Source organism: Podarcis erhardii (genome assembly GCF_964252035.2).
Source record: "Podarcis erhardii genome assembly, chromosome: 17".
NCBI lineage: Eukaryota > Metazoa > Chordata > Lepidosauria > Squamata > Lacertidae > Podarcis > Podarcis erhardii.
The window spans coordinates 23418097-23445748 of record NC_138515.1 but is presented as its reverse complement, the minus strand read 5'-3'; the positions used below and the strand labels follow the sequence as shown (position 1 = coordinate 23445748).

Genomic DNA, 27652 nt, shown 5'->3' with positions numbered 1-27652 from the left:
AGACAGGACTTGATGGAGGAAAAGGAAAACAGAAAGACCAAGTGTGGAATTGGTGAGTTATTATGGATGATTTGGAAAGGATATTTACTTAACAGAAATGCATGTAGAATGGCAGCAGATGTACATTTAGAACTGCTTTGAAAACAAGATATTATTTCCCCTTCTGTCCTGCTGTTTCAGCAATTAGCCATACACTTTCCTGGTTTGGTTTGATTATTTTTGTTTTATTTATTTATTTTGTTCTTCCCTCCCACAGTGGATTAAAATGGATTGTACATTATTTTTATGGCAAATGAGTTGTGATGGAAACAGTAAGAACTATTAACCTTTCTCCACAGACACCCAGTAGCTTCATAGGAAATCAAGGATTTGATGCTAGATCCTTAACAGCTAATTGGCTAATAATACTCAGTCACCTAGTCTGAGAATTTAAGATTTGGCTCTGAATTTGGTGTCACAGGGAGATACACACACTTAACACTACTCATGTAAGTTGCAGTTAAAGGTTTTGTTTAGATCCATATTTTGTGTGAACCTAGTGTCATGACTGGAGTACCTGGCGATGTTGGTAGATTTTAAAGGAGGATGTAGACAAAGCATGTTCTCCCTAACAGAGAGCACGTGTTGCGGTTGGGGGAACAAGCCACCTTGCCATGACTAGGCAGATTTGGAGAAAACCCAAGCCTCTTAAGGGGTTAAGATTGGGTTGCCGGGGAGATTTGATTGTTGCCAATTTGGAGGAGGGGTCAGAGTCTTTAAATACAGGGGCCGGACTCTGGCCTTCCTCTTGGCCGTTTTGCATCGGATCACCCGCCCTCCCTCCCTTTAATAGGGTGGTTTTCTTGATTGCTTGACCTTGCTATGCCTGTCATGGGGTTGTCCGCCTTGGAACGGGGGCCTGGTAGGAATTTTGCCATCTGGCTGATTGGCTGGTGCCATTTGGTTTTTGCCTACTGTGTAGCAAATCGTCACAACTTGTAAGGTTGGCGGTTAGGCATTGGTTAAATTGGTGCTTGGAGGGGTAAGTGCCTATCCCTCCAAATGATGCGGAAATGGAATTCCGTTAAAGGAACCCAGGGGCTTGCCATTCTTTTCGTCCTTGTTCATGGCGTTGGACTTGGGCCATGCAAGCCCCACAGGAACATGAGGGTGAGAAGTGAGGGACTGTTGCCCAGCTTCATTTTCTCACCCAATACTTGTTTCCCCATACTGGCTTCCGTTGGTGTCCGGAATGCCAGCTCTGTCCCTGAGGGCATGGACAGATAGTCATAACCAATGCCTAAGCAACCACTCACATTTTTTGTATTTGAATAAAGTTGTGGCCAAAATTATGCCAAAAACCAAAACAAAAATTGATGTGTGAAGTGTGAATTTTTTGGGGGGTGGCAATTGTGGGACTCAACACGCAATGCACAAATATGCCCAACACATGGATGGGTATTTTCCACATTACACTGATTTATATATCTACAGGAGCCACACACATTCCCAAATGACAAGGGTGGGCGAACCAGTCTTCTGTTTCTTGGATCTATGGGTTGTTTCACCAATAAACATTTTCAAATTACCATGACTACACTATTCCAAAAGTTTGTAGTTGTTGCCGTTGTTACATCACTTTCATGCTTGCTTCTTCTTTTTTTACATTTTTTCACCCCACTCTGTCTTTGAATTTTAAAACATCTTCAAGGTGGCTGCAAGTACAATCCAAGAACAAACAATATCCATCAAAAATGCAATTTTAAATGAAAATTCATTAAAAAAAGACACACAAACAGCAGTAGCACTGAAAATTAGTTAAATAAGCAGTATAGGATGCTTTCTTATACTGACTCAGACCACTGGCCCATCTAGCAGAGAACTGTCTACAATGATTGGCAGCAGACCCATCTGATCTCCCCCCTCACATGGGTTTATTTCTGACTGAAAGCAGCAGCTGCTCTTGGCCTGGTACTTAAAACTCGTCAATCCATTTGCTAGGGAAGCAGCCCTAAGCAGAGCATTCCAGTGTTGAGGTACTACCACCAAGAAGGCCCTTTCCTTAGTAATTACTATCATCAACTCAGATGGCTGAAATACCCAGAGAAGGGTCTCTGAGGATGATCTCCACACACGGGCAGGTCCATATGGAGATACCCAGATCTGAAACCATATAGGAAAGCCTTCTTGATATTGTTGGACTTCAGCTCCCATTAGCTGCAGCCAACATTGGATGATGGGAATTGCAGCCCATCAACACCTGAAGGCTGGAGAAGGAGGTTAAAAGCAACACTTTGCCCTGTGCCCAGAAATAGACAAGCCCTCTTCATATGCTTCTTCTGTGTGTATACAGAACTGATAAAAAGTGCTGAATGCAGATGCCATGGAAGGCATCTTTTTTGGAAGGGTGAAGCATAAATGTATTGGGTGGAATTTGATTAATGAACCCTGTAAGCAGAAGCAGGACCAGTTGTCAGGGATGATGGGAATTGTAGTCCAAAAGCAGCTGGAGATCCAAGTTTGGGAAACATTGCCCTAAAGGATCAGGTTCATGGGTTCAGGGTGCTCTTTGATGTTTGGCCAGTTGTATTGCTTCCAAAAAAGAGATGTTCAGGATTATTTACACTGGGACTGTATTACACCAGTAATTATTCATGCCCTCCCCACCTTTCGCCTGTGCATCTTTGTGCTGTTCCTGTTCTCCAGAGAGCATTTTTCGAAGCTGACTTTGCCTCCAAACAGAATTTCCCTCTATCAAAAATCAATCATTCCCTCACTTTGACTCTAATGGGTAGGAAATCCGATGGTTCACTTTCTGCTTTCTGCTGGCTGACCTGTGCTCTGTGTCAGGCTCTCAGGCTCTTGCCAGTAATGTGCGCATTTAAGGCTTTTCACATGACAGCCGTGTTAAAACTACAGTTCCTTAAAACAATCCTTGTTCTGTTTTTCCATAGAGTTTTAGAATTTTTGTTGGTGGGCTTTATCACTAGGGAATGCTGTTATGGGGTTTGCTATTTGATTTCCTACTGGGGGTTGTCTTAAGGCAGGAGAGTTGTGAGTCGAGGACCCGCCACCCACTTAGAGATAAATAAGACACAAGGACACAAGTATTTTAGGTTAATGGGCTGAGGAAAGCCACAACTTTATTGGTTATAGCATGTGAGTGGTGTTCACTTAGGCATTGGATCAAACAATCTATACATGACTCCACCCTGCACAGCGGGGAGTCATTTGAGGGTTAACAACCAGTGGGAGGAGCTTGTTGATGCAAATACAACTGAAGCTTCCCCTGACGTCACGGGGAGGGGGCGTGCCATGACCCTAGCATGGGCAGGGCATCGGACAGGATCCACAACCACCGGATTCCTTTAACGGAATACCCAACAGGGGGAGGGGAGGTGATGGCCACAACCTGCCCTCCATCACACGACACATATTCCAATGCCTAACCGCCAATACCCGAAAAGATGTGACAATTTGCTACGAGGTAGGCGAAAAACCAAGAGGCTGGTGCCAATTTGCCAAATGGATAAAAACTCCTACCAGGCCCCCTGGGAAACCAAGGCAACGAACCAAAGTCAATAGCAAGGTTGAAAGCATAGCTATGATCTAAAGGGAGGGTGGGCGGTTGATCCGACGAATTCAGGAAGCAGAATGAGGGCACGGCGCTACCATGGCCACTCAAATGCGACTAAACCCCACCCCTAACCCAGCCCTATTGGCTGGCCGAAGGCGCGGCAGCCGGAATAACTGACGCAGGGGGCCAAATACACACACACACACACACACGCCGATGCTGGAACCGGCTCCCGCTCACAACTCCTCCCCTCTGGTAGGAGGAGAGGCTTTTTCACACATATATCCTAGAATGTTGATCAGTTAGGCCAAAGAACCACAACTGATTTCTGTCAGCTTAGCATTTTTGTGGAGTATATATATATAATTTCACACAAACTCAGGATGTGGCAGCCACTAGTTATACAGTGGTACCTCGGGTTACATACGCTTCAGGTTACATACACTTCAGGTTACAGACTCCGCTAACCCAGAAATATTACCTCGGGTTAAGAACTTTGCTTCAGGATGAGAACAGAAATCGTGCTCCGGCGGCACAGTGGTAGCAGGAGGCCCCATTAGCTAAAGTGGTGCTTCAGGTTAAGAAAAGTTTCAGGTTAAGAACGGCCCTCCAGAATGAATTAAGTACTTAACCCGAGGTACCACTGTATTACCACTTTATGCAGGGAGGGCACACATCTCACTGCAGCATCACACCATCAAAAATCTGAATTCAGCATGAGTGTTTTTTGCCATGTGATTGTCTCAGCAGTACTATTGTGTCGTTTTGGCATTCTTTCTCTCCCTTCCTCATGTCCGGTACCTGCTAAGAGATCTGCTTGATGCAAGAAAGAGAGAGGGAAGAGAAAAGAGAGATGTGATCTTTGGGTGACTGGGTATACAGCACCAATCACTTCTTTTGACATCCACTACTCTAGGCACCAAGGAAAAGGTTTCGTACATTGACTTGTATGAACCAAAGCTCTCTTCATGCATTCAAGAGAATGAGTGGGGGCTTAAACTGGATAGTAGGAGCAGGCATGGACACGCCATTCTGTCTCCTATGTCCTTGCATATTCCCTCTCCGGCTTTCCCACATTAAGGACTCAGCTACACTGGCAAAGAAAAAATGCTTTGCATGTGTTGTTTTGGCATTCTTACACTGTGACACCAAATGGTGCTGTGGAGTTCTGCTTTTGCCAACCTGATTTCTCATAGGAGATTTGCAATGCATTTAACTGAAATGCTTCTTTGATGTGTCTAGATCCTGACTAAGTGGGACGACCTAATGGGAGTTTGTGAGCATAACCAAGGTCCCGAGTTTATTTATTTATTACATACATATCCAACCGTTCCTCCAAGGACCTCAAGATGGTTCACATGGTTCTCCAACTCCCCATTTTATCCTCACAACAACCATGAAGATTAAAGCATAGATTTAAAAGCTAAGTTGTTTATAAGGCCTGGGTGAGCAGAAAATTTTTCACCTGATGAAAAACTTTGTGGTGAATGTACCACAAAGATGGTTCCAGATAAATTGCTGCATAACCAGGGTGCCACTACTGAAAAGACCCTTGTGATTCATTAATTTAACCAGCCCTATCTACTCCAGATTGTGACATGCCGTCTCATACCCTCCAACATTTTTCTGATGAAAATAGGGATGTCCCTTCCATAATGATAATTCTACTATTTATACCCCACACATCTTACCGGGTTGCCCTAGCCACTCTGGGCAGCTTTCAACATATAAAAAAAAAAAAACTTAATAAAACATTAAACATTCAAAAAAACTTCCCTATACAGGGCTCAGGGGTTGGATAATTCCATACTCTCCAACATTTCTGCAGTGAAAATAGGGATGTCCTAAGGAAAAGCAGGATATTCCAGGATACAATCAGAAACCGGGACAGCTTCTCTAAATCAGGGACATCCCTGGAAAACAGGGACATTTGGAGAGGCTGCCCTCCATGATCTCTGACAGAGCTTTTTGTAGCCCTTTCCCTAAATCTCCTCAGAACCTGATACAGAGGCCTGAATTTGGGGCTCTCTGCATGAAATGCTGTATTCTACCACTGAGCAATGTGACCCATCGGAAATGGAGCCAGTGACCATAGGGTTGTGCTGTGCCCTCTATGCCACATTATCAGGTAGAACCAGGTATATACAGCAGGTGAGATAAGAAGCAAACGAGTGTTGGCATCTAATGCCAGTCTTTTCTTAGTTCTAACCCTTACAGATGTTTCAATATTCTACTGAATACTTCAGGAGGTTTGGCCACATTTGAACTTGTAGCTCCTTTTACTTTCATCTGGCCAATATTACTGTTCACCCTCCATATAATATAGGATGATTATAAATCACTTTGGTAGGAGAGACACCAATTCAGAGAGTTTCTCCACTAAAGCAAGGAAGCAATTTATTGATGATGCTGTACTAGAGCTATACCTTTTCATTCTAATCAGCCACGATTGTTACATTTCTGCAAGGACCTTAAGGAAAACCATCTCGTCTATAATTTTGTAAAACCCTAAACAAGATTAGACTTTCAGCTTCACTGGATATTTTGCCAGCTCTCCTTGCCTGGCTGCCTCTGATGGAAGACCAATGGAGAAGAAACAAAGCGATGAGAAGATCTATATATTTTGGGCATGTAATAGAGGACAAGAAAGTCTGCAGGCTTGCAATAAAACGATGTGAGAAGTGATCTGGGTTGTTTCCAAACAGCTCACATAACCAGCTCTTAAAACAAAAGCTTCCTTTTGGTTCCCCCTTGGTCTTTTATCATTGATTATTGAGTCTTGTCATTCATCATACGCCAGCATTTATATATTCTATCCCATCTCAAAGCCCCGAAATAGCTCTTGAAGAAAACTTTTACAAAGAAGGCAAAATGCACAGAGTACAATGCAAAGCTCTCTTTACCATTTGGATAGGGCTGGGGAGACTAAGACCCATGGCCAAGGGGAGTCATCCAGGACTGTTTGGAGGTCATACCCTCTCTGTTGCCATGCCCTTTGCCAGCTCCTGCTTCCTTGGATGTAGGCTAGAAAGGGGTGCATGTGCACCTATTTATTTTTTATTTTATTTATTGAATTTATATACCGCCCTATACCCAGAGGTCTCAGGGCGATTCACAGAAAAGATCACAATATATAAAATCAAAATCAAAACAATAACCCAATAGCATCCCCCCCCAAAGGAGCCACATTTTACAAGGATATAGGGTGTCAATCAGGTCAACCAAAGGCCTGGTTAAAAAGGAATGTTCTTGCTGTTGTGTATTGAGTCAAAGGATTTTATATCTGTATTATTATTGTCTGTAATTGCATTAGGGTAAAGTAACTGCCTTTTGGTTCCAGAGGGTACAGCTACTATTGGTTCATTTAAGCTGCTGTATTTGGATCCTCTTTCTTATTGGTTGCCTCCAAAAGGCAGGACTGTGATTGCCTGATATTGTTCCCTCCAAAATGTATCCTTTCTAGCTAGTTCCCTGTCCCTATAAATGTAGCTCTCCCCTCCTCAGGTTTTAGTCTTGTTGCGTTAATAAAGAAGTGTTACTAGAGAACTGTCTCCAGCATATTATGTCAAGAGAGCTGAAATCACAAACCCCACGTCACAACAACTGGCGACGACGGTGGGATCCGGAATGCTGAGGAGCGGTTAAACGCAGCCCTGCCTCAGAGTCCGGATTGTAGCTAAGAACAAGACTCACTGGCCAGCTGAGAAGACGACCCTGCCCACAGGACAATCGAGAGTCCAAGGGTATTGGAGCCCTTCCAGCCATCAGAGCCCCACACGTGGGAAGACTACGTCGAACGCTTCGAGTTCTTCGCAGTGGCTCAAGGGATCACCGATGCCAGCAAAAGAAGGGCCACATTCCTGAGCTACTGTGGGCCTGAGACCTTCAAGCTGGCCAAGGCATTGCTTGCCCCAGCAAAGCTAAGTGAGACATCTCTCAAAGATATTCTTGCCTGCCTAACAAGCCATTTAGCACCTACTGAGACCAAGATGGCCCGGCAGATGGAGTTTCATAAGAGGCAGCAGCGTGCTGGGGAGTCTGTATCTGCATTTCTAGCAGAACTGCGGAAGCTCGCTCAGCACTGTGACTTCCAAGATCTGGAAGAGACTCTCCTGGATCGGTTTGTCGGTGGTCTGAGCAGCAAGAAAGCCAGAAGACGCATCGTGGCTAAAGAAGAGTTTACCCTTGCTTCAGCCTTGAAGGAGGCCACCGCCATGGAGAATTATGAAAGAGAGGAGCTTGATGCCAGTCGCAGGGCCCCTAAGCCACAGATAGAAGTTGCGCATGCCATGGACGAGCTAGAGGCTACTCCGAGCCAGAGCCCAGTTCGTGGGGTCAAGTCAGTGCATCAGGCCTGCACAGTGCACAAAGATCACCGAGGCAGGTGCCCTGGTTGTGGCGGAAACCATGAGCGGAAGAGTTGTCGTTTCCGGGATGCTATGTGCCAGACATGCGGAAAGACAGGTCACATCGCCAGGGTCTGTAGATCGGCGGCGTTGGGAGCGACAGGAGCACCTAGACTGGAGCATCGCAGATCGGCCACAGCAAAGCATGTTCTAAAGGACTGCAACTACGTAACGGAGATCAACGGGAGGGTCGTGCAGTTTCCAGCGCAAGGCAAGGCACACGTCAAGGTGAAGATTGAGGGTCAGCTGTGCGACATGGAGGTGGACTCCGGATCTGGATTCACTATCGTGTCGGACCAGACCGCGAGGACATTCTTCCCCAGGGGTAAGTTGCCCCCTCTGGAGCCCTTCCCGGCAACTTTGCAGTCATACTCAGCGGGCCGCATCCATGTCATGGGAATGTGTGCCGTGAGAGTACAGTTCCGGGACAAACAGGCGGTACTCAAACTGGTGATTGCGAAGGGCAGTCGCCCCAGTCTCTTGGGCACTGACTGGTTTCCCGCCCTGGGACTGAGTATATCAGGGCTTAATTCAATCCAAACCTGCCCCGAGATGAGCGAGGCATTATACAAAGAATTTGCTGGTCTCTTTAATGGAAAACTGGGTTGTTATAAAGGGCCCCCAGTTGACTTCGAATTGGACCCTGGGGTGGCCCCAATCCGACTCAAACCAAGGCGAGTGCCATTTGCACTGCAACCCAAGATCGAAGCAGAGCTGGATAAATTGGTCAAGCAGGGAGTTCTCTCACCCGTGGACTCCGCTAAGTGGGAGACTCCAATTGTCACGCCCCTTAAAGCAAATGGGGAAGTCAGGATCTGTGCTGATTACAAATGTACTATCAATAAGGCACTCAGGGGAAACTCATACCCCATTCCAGTCGTATCACATCTGTTGGCTAAACTGGTTGGGGGCAAGGTGTTCGCCAAACTTGACCTGGCACAAGCTTACCAACAGCTGCCAGTAACCCCACAATCAGCGGAAGCACAGACTATTGTCATGCATAAAGGGGCGTTCAGAGTTAACAGATTACAATTTGGAGTTTGTGTGGCCCCAGAGATTTTTCAAGGGCTCATGGAACGCCTGTTAAGAGGTCTGCCGGGGGTCTTGCCATTTTTTGATGACGTTTTGATTGCTGGAAAAGACTCACAGGAACTGGTTGCGCGTGTCCGTGCAGTGTTGCTCAAGTTCAAGGAGGCGGGGTTGCAACTAAAAAAGGAAAAATGCAGTTTTGGGGTGCCAACTGTGGAATTCTTGGGGTTTAAAATTGATGCATCAGGCATCCACCCCACAGATGCTAAGGTTAAGGCCATCATCGAGGCACCACGACCACAGAACAAGACGGAGTTGCAGTCATTCCTGGGACTTATTAACTTTTATCATTCGTTCTTACCCCAGAAAGCTTCGGTAGCTGAACCGTTACATAGACTGTTGCAGAAAAAGAATGTGTGGCGATGGGGGCAGGAGCAGCAGAAAGCTTTTGACTCCTTGCGAGGAATGCTGAGTAGCAAGAGCGTCCTTGCTTATTATGATGAATCGAAGCCACTGGTCCTGGCATGTGATGCCTCTCAATACGGCCTGGGGGCGGTGCTGAGTCATAGGGAACCGGATGGGTCGGAAAAGCCCATCTCTTTCTATTCCCGTACGTTGTCGCCCACGGAGCACAACTATGCTCAAATTGACAAAGAGGCGCTTGCAATTGTGGCAGGAATCAAAATGTTCCATGATTATGTGTACGGTCGTCATTTCTCCATTGAAACGGACCACAAACCACTGTTGGGGTTGTTCAACCCGATCAAACAAACGCCACAAATTCTCTCCCCCAGAATGTTGCGTTGGTCTATATTCCTGAATGGGTTCCAGTACACCTTGACCCATGTGCCGGGAAAACAGTTGTGCCACGCTGATGTGCTGAGTCGATTGCCCCTTCCTGGCGGGAGCAATGAGGATCCTGCTCCAGCGGAGCACATAATGATGCTGGAAACACTTCCGGGGGCTCCTGTAACAGCTACTGATATTGCTGAGAAAATGAGGAAAGATGCTGTTCTCTCCCGTGTGCTCACTTGGGTGGGGAGGGGGTGGCCAGGTGGTCCGCATGAAGACAAATTCAGGCCTTATGCGACAAGGCAGCACGAGTTATCCATGCATAAGGGTTGTCTCCTGTGGGGAGATAGGGTGATCATCCCAGCACCACTGAGAAACAGGGTTCTTGAGACGCTTCACATGGGACACCCGGGAATGGTCAGGATGAAGTCGCTAGCCCGATGTTATGTGTGGTGGCCTGGAATGGACCAGAACATAGAGCAATGGGTACGAACATGCAAGGCATGCCAAGAGGTGCGGCCAGAAGTGGCCAGAGCACCAGTTCTGGTGGGAGCAGTCCAGATCTCCCTGGAGCCGGCTGCACTTAGATTTTGCTGGGCCATTCCAGGGGAAGGTCTTTTTGGTTATCGTCGATGCATATTCCAAATGGTTAGAAGTGGCGATGGTCCCTAGCATGGCATCAGCTGCCGTAATCAAGGTGTTGAGGCAGCTGTTTGCAACCCACGGGTTACCTGAGACCATTGTATCAGATAATGGGGCAGCTTTTGTATCCCAAGAATTCAAGGCATTCTTGGCTGATAACTTCATAAGAGGGGTCACATCCGCGCCCTTTCACCCATCCTTCAATGGGCAGGCGGAGCGCATGGTAAGAACAGCCAAAGAATCCATTGCGCGCTTAATGGAGGGTAACTGGTCAGCTCGCATCGCGCGAATGTTATTTTTGCAGCATGCGACGCCGTGTACTGCGACGGGCAAGTCGCCAGCTGAGCTGCTCTTGGGTAGAAGATTGGTAACGGTGCTGGATTATGTCCACCCGGATGAAATGCCAAACCGTAATTCAAGAGCAAACCCCCAGGCTGAGACTGACACAACAAGGTATTTCGCCCCTGAAGATCTGGTCTGGGTGAGGAACTATTCACGAGGTTCGCGGTGGGTGGCTGGTGTGGTCACCCGGGCTAGTGGACCTGTGTCCTATTATGTGACCTTGGAAAATGGGCAAGTTTGGAAGAGTCATATAGATCAGCTGAGGTGCCGGGCGCTCAGCAGGGAGGAGTCTGATAATTCATCCCTGGCTAACGACGCAGAGCTGCAAGACCAGAGTGAAAATGGCCCAGAGGTGCAATCACCAGGGGCTTCAGCAAATGAACCAGGGTCTGCTAGTCCTCAGGATGACGAGGTACAGGTAGGGGACCCTGAGATGTCTGGGACTCCATCTGTTCCTGATGAAACCCCTATAGCAACCCCCCTACTACAGGTGACACCCAATCCAGAACCGGCAACACCTGTTGTCAGGAGATCAAGTAGAAGTTGTAGGACCCCACAGTACCTGAGAGATTACGTCTGCTGTGCTCACTAGGGGGGGAGGGGTGTTGTGTATTGAGTCAAAGGATTTTATATCTGTATTATTATTGTCTGTAATTGCATTAGGGTAAAGTAACTGCCTTTTGGTTCCAGAGGGTACAGCTACTATTGGTTCATTTAAGCTGCTGTATTTGGATCCTCTGTCTTATTGGTTGCCTCCAAAAGGCAGGACTGTGATTGCCTGATATTGTTCCCTCCAAAATGTATCCTTTCTAGCTAGTTCCCTGTCCCTATAAATGTAGCTCTCCCCTCCTCAGGTTTTAGTCTTGTTGCGTTAATAAAGAAGTGTTACTAGAGAACTGTCTCCAGCATATTATGTCAAGAGAGCTGAAATCACAAACCCCACGTCACAACACTTGCCTGGTGCCTAAAGGTGTATAATGAAGGCACCAGGGGAACTTCCCTGGGGGAAGCATTCCACAGATGGGGAGCCACTGCAGAGAAGGTCCTGTTCTCATATTGCCACCCTCTGGACCTCTTGAGGAGGAGGCACACGAAGGAGGGCCTCAGAAGATGATCTCAGAGTCTGGGGAGGTTCATATGTAAAGCGGCGGTCCTTGAGGTATTGCGGTCCTGAGCCGCTTAAGGCTTTATGGGTCAAAACCAGCACTTTGAATTGGGCTTGGAAACTAATCGGTATCCAGTGCAGTTGGACCAGGATTGGTGTAATATGCTCAAACCGTCTTACTCCAGTGGGCAACCTGTCCACTGAATTCTGCACCAGCTGAAGTTTCTGAACCGTCTTCAAAGGCAGCCCTATGTATAACACATTGCAGTAATCTAACCTTGAGGTTACCAGAGCATAGAAAACAGTAGCTGTCTATAAAGGTGCCAGGCGAACTTCCCTGGGGAGAGCATTCCACATATGGGGAGCCACTGCAGAGAAGGCCTGTTCTCATGTTGCCACCCTCTGGACCTCTCAAGGATGTCAGAAGATGATCTCAGGGTCCGGGTAGGTTCATATGGAAAGAGTCAGTCCTTGAGTCCTGAGCCATTTAAGGCTTTATAGGTCAAAACCATTGAATTTGGCCCTATGTAGGCTTTATAGGTCAAAACCATTGAATTTGGCCCTATGTAGAGGCTAGCCTACTGTAAAGGTAAAGGGACCCCTGACCATTAGGTCCAGTTGCGGACGACTCTGGAGTTGCGGCGCTCATCTCGCTTTACTGACCGAGGGAGCCGGCATACAGCTTCCGGGTCATGTGGCCAGCATGACTAAGCCACTTCTGGCGAACCACAGCAGTGCATGTTGACCTTCCTGCCAGAGTGGTACCTCTTTATTTACTTGCATTTTGTGCTTTCGAACTGCTAGGTTGGCAAGGACCGAACAACGGGAGCTCACCCCATTGCAGGGATTCGAACCGCCGACCTTCTGATCGGCAAGCCCTAGGCTCTGTGGTTTAACCCACAGCACCACCCATGTCCCTACTGTAGAAAAGTACAACTCACATTTTTTGCTTCATGCACTGTTGCCTCTGGTCCTGCTCCTAAAAGGTTGCCCAGAAAGGAGTGTGACCTGTCAGGGAACTGCCATCGGAGAGACAGGTGGTGGACAGGCTCCAGGAGAATAGGAGAGAATCTGCAGCAGAAGAGGGAACCAGCAGGGGGAGTGCAGGAGTCACAGCTGAGGGGAGGCTCTGGGATGCTTCCAGTGAGAGTAGTGGAGAGGTAACGGGACCCCCGTTGGGAACTCCCACCCTTCGCCGGAAACTGTCACGCAGAGAGTCACGAAGGCGCATGTCCGTCAAACAGCTTTTATGTTGGCGTAAATTCCGTAGACGCCCACTGTCAGATTCTACCAGCAACTGACGGAGTCATGCTTTGGGGGGCTCCATTAGTGCCTCGGTTTGGATGACCAGCCAAACCCCAGAGGGATCAAGCTTTTACGCACAAGCAGCTCATTATCCCATCACAGCAATCTGACAGTCTTTGAAAGCAGCTTGTGCAAGCAGAAGGCATCATGAGCGAACCAGCCGGAACCGGAGGAGCAGGAGCTGGAGCTGGAGCAGGTCCAAGCCTGGAAGAAAGGTACAGGGCGTTGGAGGTCCAGCTGGCGCTGCAAACGGCGAGGCTCGAGGAGAGGAGGGCTCAAGATGCAGATAAGGGGAAGACCACCCCACTTGCCAGACGGGTGCCTGGATTGGTGCAGAAATTTGGGGGGGATCCCCGGAACTATCAAGCCTTTAGGACAGAGATGCAATATGCTCTCAATCTACTGTTTGAAGACTTCCCCGACGAGAACTCTAGAGTGGCGTACGTGATTGGCCATCTAGAGGGAGGGGCGAAGGACTGGGTTCGGCCCCTGATGGCAGCCAATAATGAAATCTTAAAGGACACAATGAAGTTTTTTCGCGCCATGGACTTGATGTTTTTCAGCGAGATCGAGCAGGGAGTGGTGCACAGGCAGTTAATGGCGTGTAAACAGGGGAGCCGATCTGTACGTGAGTACTGGACTGAGTTCACCATGCTGATTCATAGACTTGGGTGGGACCTTGCTAGTGAACCTATTCAAATGCTGTTTGAAGAAGGTCTCTCTCCGGCAGTGAAAGATGAACTTTCCCGGGCGCCTAGGGCGGAGTCTATGGATCAGCTGACTAAATCAGCGCTGTCCATAGGAGCACGCCAGGAGGCTAGAGCTATGGAAAAGCGGGAAGGAAAGGGGGAACGTTGGAAGGACTTCCGCATTCCAGAGATTCCGGAGCAGCCTTTCCCGCCAGCAGAGCCGATGGAACTTGGAACAGCGCGTGCGCGCGCAGTTTCAAACACCAGTGAAGGGCGGAAGAAGGAGGGAAAGAGCGGCAAGAGATGCTATCTCTGCCAACAGCCAGGTCACTTTGCCAGAGTCTGTCCGCAAAGGAAGGAATGGCAAGGGATGGCGGGAACTGTTGGGGGGAAGGAGGAAGAAGAAATCACGGAGCAAGTAAAAGCCAACGCCTGGTTGCCAACATCAGGGCACAGCAGCCAGGCCAGGGAGTAATAAATGTGCCCACGCCGGAACCTCCAAGACCAGCGCTTGTGATAGAGGTGTTGCTGGAACTGGCAAACGGACACCCACTGAAGATAAAAGCGCTATTGGATTCAGGTAGCTCATGTAATTTCATGAGCAAGGAGTTTGCAGCTGAACACCAGATACAGACTATCCCATTGAGTAAGCCTTTGCAGGTTACCACGATTGATGGGAGGGAGCTGTTGGGAGGAGAAGTGAGCCAACAGACTGTACCAATGATAATGAGGGTGGCACGACACACAGAACTGATAGCGTTTAACGTAGCCACCTTGGGAGGAGCTCCTATTATGAGCTGGCTGGCGCTACACGATCTGCTAGTAGGCTGGCATCAGAGAGTGGTTTCCTTTGGATCAGCACATTGCCTAGAACACTGCAAGGAGGGAGAGGCTCAGGCAGGCGCCAGGGCCACTCTAGCAGGGATGGAAGTGATGGACAAGGGGAGGGTGCCACCACAATACGCTGACTTGATTGATGTATTCAGCGAAAAAGAAGCAGATAAACTGCCCCCGCACAGACCCTTTGATTGTCAAATTACCTTACTCCCAGGAGCACAATTGCCAGTGGGCAAGCTGTATGCAATGTCAGACAGTGAGATGCAGGAGTTAAGGGAGTTCATTGACAAGAATCTCAAGCGAGGTTTCATCAGAGAGTCACGAGCGGTGGGGGGCAGCCCAGTGTTCTTTGTGGACAAAAAAAACACGGGCAAGCCCAGGCTTGTATGTGATTTCAGGGCCCTAAATGCAGTGTCAGAACCAGTGACTTTCCCTATGCCTAGAATTGATGACATTCTGACACGGGTGAGAAAAGGGAAAAATTTTACCAAGCTGGACCTTAGGGGGGCATATAACTTGATACGTGTGAGAAAGGGGGATGAGTGGAAGACCACTATGTTCACCCCCTTGGGGGCCTTTGAGTACCTCGTTATGCCTTTCGGATTACAAGCGGGCTCCGCCTGCTTTCAATCATTCATGAATCACGTCCTGGGGCCACTGCTCTACAAGAACTGCGTAGCGTTCTTAGATGATGTCCTGGTGTACTCAGACAATGAGGAGCAGCATGTGCGAGATGTAAGAGAGGTACTGAGCAAGCTGCGAGAAAACCGGCTGTGGGTGAAACTGGAGAAGTGTCAGTTTCATACCAAGGAGGTGGAATTCCTGGGGTACCGGTTGTCTGACAAGGGATTGGCCATGGATCCCAGCAAGGTTCAAGCGGTACTGGAATGGAAAACACCAAAGACCAAGAAGGACGTGCAAAGGTTCCTGGGCTTCGGAAACTTCTATAGGAAGTTCATCAAAAACTTTGCCCATTTAACAGCGCCCATCACGGATTGTCTTAGTAGCAAAAAGAAATTTGTTTGGACGGAAGAAGCGCAGCGGGCGTTCGAACGCTTAAAGCAGGCGTTTGCGTCGGAAGAGCAACTTTTGCACGTGGATCTACAACAACCAATGAGAGTGGAGACTGACGCGTCAGACCGAGTGGTGGGGGCCGTTCTTCTCCAGCCGGGAAAAGATACGTCTGAATGGAGACCGTGTGCATTCTTCTCGCGGAAGTTGAACAAATCCGAGAGGAACTACACAGTATACGACCGAGAACTGCTCGCCATTCATGAAGCATTCCGGAAATGGCGGCACTTGCTGATTGGGGCGCAGCACAAGGTTCAAGTCCGAACTGACCACAAAAATCTGGAATACTGGAGAACAGCCCGAGTGCTGAACCAGAGACAAGTGCGATGGGCCCAGGAGTTCTCCAAATTCCACTTTGAGATTCGTTACGTGCCCGGCTCCGAGAACGTGAGGGCGGACGCTCTTTCCAGGAAACCTGAGTACTTAGAGGGGGAGGGAGCGCCTGAGGCAAGGCATGTAATCCCTGAAGACCGCTGGGTGTGTGGGGCGGCATTGGTGGGGCAGAGGGAACTGATAGAGGGTACTGAGAACGATGAATACGCCCAAGAGAAACTCAGAGAGCTCCGGAGGACAGAGGAGAACACAGGGGGGTTTGAAGAAAAGAACGGGGTGTTGTATTACAAAGGGGCACTGTACATACCCGACGGGGAACTGAGGGGCAGAGTACTCAAGCAGTTGCATGACAGCCCCACAGCAGGACATTTTGGACAGCACAAAACCATGTGGTTGGTTACCAGGGAGTTTTGGTGGCCCAAGGTGAGGGAGGACGTACGGGAATATGTCAGGGGTTGCGACAGGTGCCAGCGAGCGAAAGGAGAGAGGGTGGCGCCAGCGGGGCTATTACAACCCTTACCCACGCCTGAAAGGCCATGGGAGGCAGTATCCATAGATTTTATGATGGACCTGCCAAAATCCAAAGGCAAAACAGCTGTCATGGTGGTGGTAGATCTATTAACCAAGATGTGTCATTTTATAGCTTGTTCACATGCAGTCACAGCGGAGGAAACCGCCAAGTTGTTTGTAGAACATATTTTTAGGTTACATGGCGCCCCCTTGAGGGTTTTGAGCGACAGAGGGAAACAATTTACTTCCAGGTTCTGGAGGAAACTTATGAGCTTACTGCACGTAGAACTCAATTTCTCAACTGCCCAGCACCCAGAAACCAATGGGCAAGCGGAAAGGGCAAATGGGATTTTACAACAATAACTGAGGTGTTATGTAAAAGACAGAGAAAATGATTGGGTGGATAAGTTACCTCTAGCAGAATTTGCCTACAACAACGCGGAGAACGTGTCCACAGGGATGAGTCCCTTTCTGGCAAATTATGGGTGTCACCCCCGGGCATTCCCAGGAGAGGGAGGGGAGAGGTGGAGCGTGCCGGCGGCGGAATATTTTTTTGAAGAGATGGAGGCGATCCACCGTCAGCTTCAACTTAACTTAGAGAAAGCCAAGGAAGAATATAAGAAGCAAGCAGACAGAAACAGGAGGGAAGGTGAAACTATAAGGGTGGGGGACCGGGTGTGGTTGTCCACCCAAGGGCTACCGTTCAAGGGCGGGAGTAAGAAATTGAGGCCCAAAAGATTGGGACCCTTTGAGGTCATACAGCAGGTCAACCCAGTGGCATTCAAACTCAGGCTGCCCAGTCACATGAAATTACACCCAGTATTTCACAGGTCATTACTGTCGCCGTACCGAGAGGGACATGAGTGGGGGGAGCATGAGAGAGAGGCCACCCAAACGCCCGTGATAGAAGAGAGAGAGCGCGACATGAACGTGGCAGGAATCATTGATTCCAGGTGGAAGGGGAATCAGGTGGAATATCTGGTAGAATGGGAGGGGGAAGTAGAGTCGGAAAACACTTGGGTACCAGCAGAGGTAGTCAATGACGAGGTTTTAATAGAAACATTTCATCAGCGTTTCCCAAGAAAACCGCAACCCGTGGCACGATTTAGAAGGGAACACTTTGGGACCACCGATGAGGAAGGAGAGTTTGAAGGGTTCCCAGAGTCAGGGGTGGGTGAAGAAGCCGACTCCGACGAAGAAGAGGAAGACGGGGAGAGAGACGGTACGCCGTGGCTAGAAGTGTTAGAATCCTCGGACGACGAGGAGAGTTCCTTCAGGGGCTTTCCACCCTCACAGCCAGTGGGAGAGGAGGCGGGAGGGGGTGAAGGGGGCCCTGGGGGGGAGGTGGATGTCAGGGAACTGCCATCGGAGAGACAGGTGGTGGACAGGCTCCAGGAGAATAGGAGAGAATCTGCAGCAGAAGAGGGAACCAGCAGGGGGAGTGCAGGAGTCACAGCAGAGGGGAGGCTCTGGGATGCTTCCAGTGAGAGTAGTGGAGAGGTAACGGGACCCCCGTTGGGAACTCCCACCCTTCGCCGGAAACTGTCACGCAGAGAGTCACGAAGGCGCATGTCCGTCAAACAGCTTTTATGTTGGCGTAAATTCCGTAGACGCCCACTGTCAGATTCTACCAGCAACTGATGGAGTCATGCTTTGGGGGCTCCATTAGTGCCTCGGTTTGGATGACCAGCCAAACCCCAGAGGGATCAAGCTTTTACGCACAAGCAGCTCATTATCCCATCACATGACCCTTCGACTGAGAAGAGCTAAGAAGCAGCTGTGTACAAAGACATCCATTGGCACAATATACATTGGCCCATCTAGCAGAGCTGCACTTGCCAGCAGTGGCTGTCTACAGGTCCAGACAGGGGATATCCCAATCTTACCTGGAGATGCTGAACCTGGGACTTTCAGTCTGTATACCAGATGCTCTACCAGTGATCTATGGCTGCATATGTCCCCTTGATTTATCACCTTTTTAAAGTATTTTTATTTAAAGAAACATGTCTTCAGAAACTAAACTCATTATAGCATTCTCATTTAAAAAAGAACAAAGCCTGTTATATTTACAGCTCTCATCCTTTTCCTCCAAGCTGTTGTGGCTGTTTAAGGCCTACGAGACCAGCTGCTTCTGCTACCAACCACTCTCCTTTGCCATGGTATTCCTTATGCAATGCTAAGTGTTCTTGGACACGACGCAGAAGACAGAGATAGGTGGCAGCCTGGAAATATACTGTAGGTCATGCTGGGCCCTGCATCATTTTTTCACTGGTTACCTGGTGGACACAGAAGCCTTTCTTCAAATTTTGGTAAGCTTTCATCTCCTGGTAGTAGAGGTTGCCTTGCCCAGAATGGGAGCTTGCACAACAGGTACAGAGGGGTGAGCCCAGCACCGCCATCTTGGCCATCACAGCAGTCTTCTGTCTGAAAAAAGATTCCCCACCCCCTGCTGCAGAAGAATCCAAGTTGTTCCCCACTCACAACCACTTGGATCCAAACTTTTTCCCAATTATACACCATGATGTCAGAGACCAAGCTGAGGAGAGCTACTCTGATGTGGAATGGTGGGGGCCTCCCCCTCCCTCTGCTCCTGACCAGGATCCTAAAGCTGCCCAGGAGCAGGGGAGCAGTATAGATTTCGAGCAGTGGTTTGCCGAGGGACAGAGTTCGGAAGACAACATCTGGGCAGAACTGAGTGGGGAACAGCTAGGAGAAGAAGAACAGGGAGAGAGAGAATTAATAGATTCCCTTTCACTGGAAATTGTCCCAGTACTCAGTCCAAGGTCAAGGAGAGCAGGTAAGGCAGCTACACAGAAGGCCAAATGGTTGCGAGATCAGGTTGCCAGACGAGGAATTGATGGGGGTGACTCGGGGGGGAAGTGGGAGGAAACCTTCATAGGGAGCACCTTTCCTCTGAGATGGAGTCTTTGTTCTTTCGCTGTGAACATTAAAAATCTCTTTAACTGGTAAGGGACTATTTTCGCTTTGTTCTGCTTATCCACAGCCAAAGGGAGGGGGGGAAGCCATTTTCCCGAATCCTGACACATACACAGGCTATGCTATTGGCTCTCACACCCTCCAGTTCCTGGGATCAATATAAGACATTTTTCCTTGAAGTACACAAATGCCCGCTTTCCACCAGCTTCATTTATTTATATATACCTTGGTTCACAATAAAAAAAATCTTTTTTAAAAGAACAAACCCCCCACAATTTTCAAAATGTACAGATTAAAAATATACTAAACACAGCAGGATCACCTTAGAACAACAAACTCTGCCAATACAAAACTCTGTGCTGTGAAGATGCAATAAGAAGTTTGTTCAAATGAAAGCATTGCATGCTAATTATTTTATTTATTTTATTTTATTTTATTTTATTTTATTTTATTTTATTTTATTTTATTTTATTTTATTTTATTTTATTTTATTTTATTTTATTACTCTTCTGCAATACACACATTTTACTTTTGCCAAAAATGTGTGCAATATTTATTGCTTATTGCATAGAGTCAGAAGGGAGAACTATCCCAATTGATTTTATATATATTACCTCTGCTTTGGGTGCCAACTTCTTTTTTCAATCTCCTATCCTAGATCATATAGTTCTAAAAGAATGCCCTTTCGGTGCCAGACCACCACTTAATTTTGTTCAAAATTCTCATAATCAAAGATTGCAATAAATCATTAAGGTTTATAATAACATTTTATTCTAAGAGTAGAGCCTGAGGGTGGGGGCAGCTACACAATGTAATTGTGTTAAGGATTATTGGGACAAGATGATTCCTCAAAAATTGCTGTGGCAGCATAAAGAGGCCCGTGATCATAAACCACACAGTTCACACATCAGCAAAGTTTAAGTACTAGCATCCAGAGTACACACTTTTCTCACAAATGGTCTAACCGGCACTTAGGCTGTATGAGAGAGGTATAAGAAATCACAGGTTAACCCAGATGGGGAAAAATTCAAATCTGTTCACATTTAAAGGCAAATCTACCTAATTTGCCCTTTTTGAAACAATCCGAGAACCAAAATACAGCAATCCTTAGAAATTCGCACTTTGCCAAATTTTGCGATGCAGTGCTCCAGTCAAGTAATGTGTACAAGAAAGTGTGCTAGGGTAAAGTTCAGATAAAAATGCATCTATTAGTGCAAAGAACATAGAAAATACATTGCATTAGGGAAAATCGCTTTGCAAAAATATGTGTGAGAGGGGAAATTACAAACAAATGTGTACATTATGAAAAATCTGCACTAAAATTCTGCTCAATTTTCATGTGAAGAATGGAATTTAAGATTGGAAAAATGAGAAACTGTGAAAACAATGAAATTGAGATACAGTATTCAACTATCTCTGTCCTGCAGAAGCTGGAAAGTTTATTGAGATGGTCCATTTTGTTTGTTTAGTGCCTCTTTGATGTGCTTCGAAATGCATGGCATGTAGTACACATTTATTAACAAATGACAAGGTCTCTTTTAAAGAAACCAGTCCCTGAATTCTATCTCTTGGTCATTTTTAGCAGGGCCATATATCCTACTTTAGAGAGGCCAGTCCTCTAACTGAAGGAGTCTTCTGTTTGAAGGATTGTTCAGTCCAAATATAGTTATAGAAATTATGAATTTGGGAGAATGAACCAATCGACACCTAGACAGCTGAGTATACACAGAGGTCAATCTCTGTGTGGCTTTGAGTTCCAGGCTCCCAGGTCCTAATCCAACATTTCTTCTGTTACATGAAACGAGCTCAGGACAAATATCTGTTCCAATAAATTCTCATCATGTATGCTATAGATGTTGTGTGCCTTTGTAGGCCAACTTTCCATATTGAGAAGGTTTCACTTTGTTTAAGCCTGGCTGTTTATAATATCTAGGCCATTGGTCGAGACAAATTAATATTTTCAAGATTATTTCTTCTTTTCAACCATAAAAGATTTCATCTAGTGCTCACCTGAGAGATCCTTTTAAAAAATAAATCTGGGGAAACTGATATAAAATCTCCCTCCCGCTTATCTTGCTGTTACAGACCTTGTTAAGTTCAGAAGCAGATTTTTATTGTTTTTTTTCTAATCTGCTTTAATGGCACTCTTCCCACCTTCAATCTTCATTTTTTCTGATGTGGCAATCTCAATAACTTTACAGAATTGCATCTGCTTATTTGTAAGGCACCTGGAATGATCAAGGGATTGGAGCATATTTTCTTTGCTAAAGTAACTGCAAATGTTTGAGAAAAAAAGTCTTAAGTGAGTATATGACACTTAAAATCTATAAAATCATGAGGTCTATAAACAGAGTAAATGATTTTCTCTCTCTTGTGCCACTAGTAAATCTCAATGATCAAGAAGTTTCATTAAAGATAATTGCATTGCAATGCATTTTACATTTCTTCTCCTCACTTTGACAATGGATACAGGAGTTGAGGTGGTGTGACCCCACCACATGTTGTTGGACTACAACTCCCATCATCCCTACACAATACACAATGGGGCTCAGACAGACAGGAGTTGGAATCTAGCAATATCTAGAGGGCCACAGGTTCCTTACTTTGGCTTTGAATGTTGATTTACCTTCTTAATTTCTATACCAAATTCCATTTGGTTATCTCTGGGTTGGAGCGCTTGTGTCCCAAACCAGCGCAGGCTATTTCAGAAGTTTTAGGCCTTACTTTACACTGTTAAGTAGAACTTGTAGTGATTCTGTGAAAATGATTGGCAGTAGGTTCATGATTGAAAACAGAAAGTACTGCCTTTGACTAAGCAATAGAAGAAGAAGAGTTTGGATTTGATATCCCGCTTTATCACTACCTGAAGGAGTCTCAAAGCTGCTAACATTCTCCTTTCCCTTACTCCCCCACAACAAACACTCTGTGAAGTGAGTGAGGCTGAGAGACTTCAGAGAAGTGTGACTAGCCCAAAGTCACCCAGCAGCTGCATGTGGAGGAGCAGAGACGTGAACCCGGTTCCCCAGATTATGAGACTACCGCTCTTAACCACTACACCACACTGACTCTCAATAGAGAAGAAATCAAACAGCTTACCAACAGGTGCCTGAACACATAAGAGATGTGGCTGGCTAATGGAAAGGTCCCCAAAAAGAAGGTCTCTCTAGCTCCACACAATACAAAGGCCTTCCAGATTTCTATTACATCTGTTCTGTTCACATTGCTTTTAAAAGAGTAGACAAACTCATGGAAGAGAGGCCAAGTGGTGGCTCTTAGCCATGCTAAATAAATGCAACTTCCAGATCCATAGACCAAGGGTGGGGAACCTGTGTCTCTCCAGGTGCTGGTTACAGCATCAATCATTCCTGAATACTGGTCATTCTAGCTGGGGCTGCTGGGAGTTGGAGTTGTGTGTCGAGGTCCCCAGGGCCACCCCAATAACTCACACATCACACAGAATTTTTTGGCATAATTTTGGCCACAACTTTATTAAAATACAAAAATGTGAGTCGTTGCTTGGGCATTGGTTGCGACTATCTGCCCCCACCATGGGGGACAGACTGACATTCCGCACAATGCGAAAGTCAGAAGTACACTTGGAGGTAGAAACGGAGCAGGGAACCTGCCCTCAGCCCTCCCCAAATGCAACCAGGAGCTCATTGCTATGGCCCGAGCCCCCTTGACAGAATGGACAAGCAATACTTAGCCCCTGATTCCTTTAATGGAATCCCTTGCTGCAGCAACATTAGAAGGGCAGGCACAGCCAATCCATGCCCCTCAACCAACCAAACCATAAACCAATGCCTAACCACAACCTTACAAGTTATGACGATTTGCTACGCAGTAGGCAAAAACCAAATGGCTCCAGCCAATCAGCCAGATGGACAAAATTCCTACCAGGCCCCTGCCCCAAGAGCAGACAACCCCATGACAGGCAGAGCAAGGTCAAAGCGAACAACCCTAAATATAGGGGGGTTGGGCAATCCGATGCACGGGCTAAAAGAGGAAGCCCTAGCCTCGTGCAAGGAGTTTTAGCATTTCTGGCAGTCAATCAACAAATGGCAACATTAACTTCTTTCCAACAACAAGGGAAGCCCCAATCGCATCAGTGGCAAATAATCAATTAGCCCGCCCCCAACTTTGGAGTGTCCTGGTGGCCCCCACCGCAACTCGTGCTCTCCATGAAGGAGAACACGCTATATCCAAATGACATGCAGAGTGCCATCGGTGCCCCATCCCTGCCATAAGAAGTATAACTCTGAGTACAAAAGGTCTGAGGATATGAAACAGCTCTCTGTATCATCTAGCTTCACTTCTGAACTTTGTGGGGCATCTGGTTGGCCACTCAGGTACCATGTGAGGTCAGATGGACCCCTGGTCTGATCTAGTCTAGGCAGTTCTTTATGTTCTTAGCGCAGCCACACTGGCTTGGTTTGATACACTTCACATTTCTTTGTCCCTTGTCCTACAGTATAGAGAGCTATAATCAATATTGTCTATGGGTGCTGTCTGGATTTCAAGATTCCTAAGGTGTTTAGAGGCCTCTGCTTCAGTAATGTACAGAATCTTGATGGGGGAAACGGTGGCAGTAACCATCTGCATTCATGTATAATCGCTCTGTCAGATAATATCGGTAAAGGCTGCACTCATGGCACTTCAAAGACAGTATTAAGTATTTATTGGCATTGTCATTGGCAGCATCAATCTTTGATGATGTCTCATACTCATAAAATTCCATTTAAAGCTGAGACGCACAGTAGCTCAGTGCAGGTCTCCATTAAAAATGCAATTCCAGTACTTTGCATTTTTTAAAAAAGGCCCACTTCTGTGGTGTATGGTCTGGATTGATTTAAGCTGTTGCGAATCAGGAGGACCTGTTTGGATTCCAAGACAGATTGTCAGCTTGATCCTAAATACACTGATAGTAAATGCCATTAATTTTGGTTGTCCTTTCCATTACATATTTATTTATTTATTACATTTAAACCCCACCTTTCCTGAAGGAGCTCATGGTTCCCCATCTCCCCCACTTTATCCTCACAACAACCCTGTGAGGTAGGTTAAGCTAAGAGATAGTGACTGGCCCAAGGTCATCCAATGAGCTTCATGGCTGAGTAAGGACTAGAACTATGTTCTCCCACTACACTAACTCTCTAACCACTACACCACACGGTTCATATGGAACAGCCTGATGTAGTGAGGGAGCTCTGTAGCTGCAATGCTAATGCTAATAATAATAATAATAATAATAATAATAATAATAATTTATTATTTAAACCCCACACATCTGACTGGGTTTCCACAGCCTCTCTAGGCAGCTCCCAACAGAATATTAAAAACACAATAAAACATCAAACATTAAAAACTTCCCTAAACAAGGCTGCCTTCAGATGTCTTCTAAAAGTCAGATAGTTGTTCATTTCCTTGGGAGGGCATTCCACAGGGCGGGCACCAATACAGAGAAGGCCCTCTGTCTGGTTCCCTGTAACCTCACTTCTCGCAGTGAGGGTACCGCCAGAAGGCCTTCAGTGCTGGACCTCAGTGTCTGGGCTGAACGATGGGGGTGGACATGCTCCTTCAAGTATACTGCTATGAACATTTACCCAAGAATAAGCTCCATTTTGTCCTTACTATTTACTGTTCATTGGATGACTTGCCCACCCTTCCCCATAAAATTTCAGGGCAGGTCTTAACAATATGGAAATACAATATTCAGAAGTTGGCGTGAGTAGGATTGCCCAGTGTTGTACAAATGTATGCAGCCAATGCATGTGTAGCCAGCCAATGCAGACCTGGGTGCAAAATCTTTATCGCAATATAAAGGTACCCCTGCCCGTCACTGCCAGTCGTGCCCGACTCTAGGGTTGCGCGCTCATCTCACTCAAGAGGCCAAGAGCCAGCGCTGTCCGGAGACACTTCCGAGTCACGTGGCCAGCGTGACTAAGAGGCATCTGGCGAGCCAGCACCAGCACCGCACACGGAAACGGCGTTTACCTTCCCGCTATAAAGCGGTACCTATTTATCTACTTGCACTTAGGGGTGCTTTCAAACTGCTAGGTGGGCAGGAGCTGGGACCGAACGACGGGAGCTCACCCCGCCACAGGGATTCGAACCGCCAACCTTGCGATCAGCAAGTCCTAGGCACTGATGTTTTACCCACAGCACCACCCGCGTCCTGACAATTATCGCAATATAGGTACTATTGAATCAGCTTGATGCACACCAGGATATATATTCCATGTTGGAGCCACCAACAGGGAATTTACATGTCTAGCCATGCTGGAAATGAGTCATTTGGGTTATCCAGCATGGTTGGTTTTGACTAGAATGAGTTTGGTCCCTCTGAGATTCCATGAATGAAGGAAATCTGTGACTGAGTAGCATCTCTGTCACAGAACCCTTATAATGCTATTTCGGTTGTTACACAGGGACAGGAGACAAGACACAAAACAGCAATATCAAAATAATTTGATTGACCAGTGAGGAGCTAGCTCTTGGTGAGTATTGCCACCAATATGTCCTTCAAAGATTAAGTTCGAATTAGATGAAACTTCTGAGGAATTTCAAGGACAGCCAACAGAGATTCCCTTTGGAGCAAAACCTCTCAAAGAGGCATGCTTCATTCTCTCACCTCTCCCTACTCTAGCATATCTCCAGAGAAACCCTGTGAGATGCATTAGTTTGAGAGATGGTGACTGGTTCATGATAATCCAGTGAGCTTTATGGCAAAGTAGAGATCTGATCCTGGGTATCCTCAACCTGAGTCCAACACCCTAACCACTACACCAAACTGTCTGTCTTATCAAAAGAGTTTTGATAAAATAGTAGGAGTTATTAGGCATGATGTCACCAGCCAGGTGATGGTGTGAGAGAGACTAGTAACCAAACCTCATTTGTTTGCTGCTAGTATTCCAAGGGCCAAGATCAGGAATAAGATAGTAAGCTGGAACTTCCTTTTAAATATTCCTGGCATCCATTAAAAATAGCTCCACATTCTACAAGAAGAAAAGGATTGGATTTTCCCCACCCACCCACTTTGCAATGATTTTTTAAAAAAAGAAAGGGGGGGGGAGAGAAAATAAACAGGTTGGCATCTAGTTGTATTTTATGTTGATATGTACGGTAATTGCGTATTCATTAGGAAGATGATTTTCTTGTTGATGTTTTCTTAAGTATTGATTTTGGTATTTGATTAAGGCAGTTAATCTTAAAATTACCATGCTTGCTCTTATCCCATAAATGCAGTTATATCACAGTTAATCTGAGAATTTAGATGGAAATTTTCTCTCTCTTTCTACCTTTTTAGGAGGCAGTATATTCTCTTCTTGACATCTATGAAATTGGACCGGACTGGTTGAAGTTCTCCTTAGAAATTAACATAGGGTGCCCAATGCCATGGTCTTAAAAATGACAGTAACTGCTGGTAGCAGAGAAGAATTATTATAGCACAGTAATTAGAAATGTTACCAATGATCCAGAGACCCACAGATCGAATCTCAGCTCAGCCATGAACCTCCAAACTGGCCTTAGACTAGTGATGGGAAGTTGTTTTTGAAATCCAGTAGCCCCGGCCAACATGCTCTGTGGCTGGGGAAAATATTATCTGGCATTCACACCCAGGGCCGGTCCTATCATTAGGCAAAAACTAGGCAGCTGCCTAGGGCACAGGCCTCAGAAGAGTGCAGTACTGACCTTTGAGGGGCACATTTTTATAGAAATTCACAAGATTATTCAAAATGATTTGTGTACTGAAACATTTTCTTTTGTATTTGAGAAAGATAATCAAATATTGTTGCATTATTTTTCCTCTCAATTTAAAATAAATTTAGCAGTTTCAATTTTTGTGCTTTTCATTTTTTCTACACAGCCCTACAAAATACTATTTTAATATGTATCTCAATATGAATTTCTACATCAATTTTTAATAATGCAATAATGGAATGGAATTGACTTAAGGATAAACACGTGTGGAATTGGCATGGATCATAAAGTGACTGATGCATCTATCCCTTTGGTTACAAAAGGATCAAATAGGCTCCGGAACTGGGCAAAAGGAGAGGTGAGGCAGTCAGATGAAATGGTAACCCTAAGTAAAACC

The 27652-nt window shown here is 46.4% G+C and overlaps 2 long non-coding RNA genes across 2 annotated transcripts in view; one reads left to right on the top strand and one right to left on the bottom strand.

The window, feature by feature from the left end:
* Positions 1–27652, bottom strand: part of LOC309332621 — an 894019-nt gene that overhangs the window by 535789 nt on the left and 330578 nt on the right. The gene's annotated exons all lie outside the window — the stretch shown is intronic.
* LOC309332629 lies at positions 18764–27134 on the top strand. The gene is made up of 3 exons (XR_014152263.1): positions 18764–18926; positions 25983–26051; positions 26861–27134. It is a non-coding gene; the product is annotated as an uncharacterized lncRNA (long non-coding RNA).